The sequence below is a fragment of the Coregonus lavaretus genome (assembly GCF_964263955.1).
Source record: "Coregonus lavaretus genome assembly, chromosome: 2".
NCBI lineage: Eukaryota > Metazoa > Chordata > Actinopteri > Salmoniformes > Salmonidae > Coregonus > Coregonus lavaretus.
Window position 1 is genome coordinate 43,534,642 of NC_139989.1, and position 2,087 is coordinate 43,536,728.

A 2,087-nucleotide genomic window follows, 5' to 3' on the forward strand; every position below is an offset into this window, starting at 1 on the left:
GCCACTCAGGAGTATTTTTTAAATATATTTTTTAAAGAATTTGCAAAAGTTTCTAACAACCTGTTTTTGCTTTGTCATTATGGGGTATTGTGTGTAGATTGATGAGGGGGGAAAAAACAATTTAATCAATTTTAGAATAAGGCAGTTAACGTAAAACAAATGTGGAAAAAGTCAAGGGGTCTGAATACTTTCCGAATGCACTGTATATGGAACCCAAAGGGGTTCTACCTGGAACCAAAAATGGTTCTTCAAAGGGTTATCCTATGGGGACAGCCGAATAACTCTTTTAGGTTCTAGATAGCACCTTTTTTCCTAAGAGTGTAGGGTGTCTGAGTTTTTAAGTATTTAGGTATGTGGTTTGATGAGAGGCTTACGTGGAAGAGACATGTTGAGTATATTGAAATTAAGTGTAGGAAGGTGCTTAACATCATGAGGGTAGTGGCAGGATATGATTGGGGGTCGAATAGACAAACACTGTTGTATATGTACCAGGCATTGATCAGGTCATCTTTGGATTATGGGTGCTTTGTATATGGATCGGCAGCCAAAACGGTACTACAGCACCTGGATAAGATACAGTCAAGGGCCCTGAGATTGTGTGTGGATGCCTTCAGGACGACGCCTGTTGAGGCATTGCAGATGGATAGTGGGGATCTGCCACTGAGGATAAGGCGGGACAAACTTGCATTAGCGTACTGGGCGAGATTGAAAGGCAGTTCAGAAAGACATCCTGCGGTCACGGCAACTGGGGAGCGAGGAGTGGGTAAGCAGAGGGTGTACTGGTGGACAATCGGGCAGAAGGTGGTAGAATATGGACTGGGGGAGAGAGGGAGAGGGCCGGCAATTGCATTGGGGAACGTTCCTCCGTGGCTGTTTCCAAAACCAAGTGTAGATAGGACATGATTGAGGGCAGGAGAGAATGGGGTGAGGACGTGAGACGGTGTGTGGAGAGATTTATAGATAATCGTTTTTATTTGTTTTTAAGGATATATGCAGATGGTTCAAAGGATCCAGTCAGTGGTAGGGTAGGGGCTGGGGTGTATATCCCAGATTTCAATGTTAGAGTATGTAAGCGGTTAACTGATTATGTTTCAGTGTATGCGGCCGAGTTGATGGCCATGATTATAGGTTTGAGATGGGAGGAGGAGGTGAAACCATTCAGGGTGGGGATCTGCTCTGAATCGACTGCAGTGTTGAGTATTGTGAAGATGGGCAGGTCGGATAGGGGAGACTTGTTTGTGGAGAGGATGGGAGTGGTGGTAAGCTTTTGCTGGGTTCCCGCCCATGTGGGTGTGGAGGGTAATGAGAAGGCCGATGTGGTGGCTAAGAGTGCGTTGAGGAGAGAGGGGGTAGATATTCAGGTCCCACTGGGCCGCAGGGAAGTCAAGTCCTTGATCCGGGCAAAAGGGCTCGATCTTTGACAAAGGCAGTGGGATGCTAGTAGTAAGGGGAGGCAATTTTATCGCGTTCACTGGTCAGTAATGGAAGAGGTGGGGAGTATGGGATGTAGGAGAGAGGAAGTTGTGTGGAGTAGACTACGGTTTGGACACACAGGTTTGAATGGCACGTTGTGGATGATAGGGAGACATGAAACAGGTCTGTGTGATGAGTGTTTAGTGGACGAAACGGTGGAGCATGTGTTGATATTTTGTGAACTGTATGATGTAGATAGAGAGAGATTGTGTGAAAGGGTTTGAGAGGCTGGACGGGGTTGGGGTTTGGGTGGTGTAAAGGGGGGAGAAGTGGTATTTCACTTTCTTAGAGGAACAGGACTAATGAAGGAAGTTACATTTTGTAGGCCGTGACTGGCCTTACACCCCAGTACAGTAGGTGGTGGTGTACGCACCTTAAAAGTTGGATTGCGATCCGCCAACTCAATCCCAAAGAAGAAGAAGCAGAGGGGGCTGGTTGGAACGGTTCACTTGAAAGGGGCTCTGAAGAGGAATCATGGAACCAGAACAGGAAAATTGGGACAGGGACACAGAAATGTGGATTTCTGAGGAGGAATGGAGGCGGGAAAAGAGGAAGAAGAGGTCGAAGAGAATGAGGAAAGCAGAGGTTGGATTTTAATCTGATGAAGATGGCGA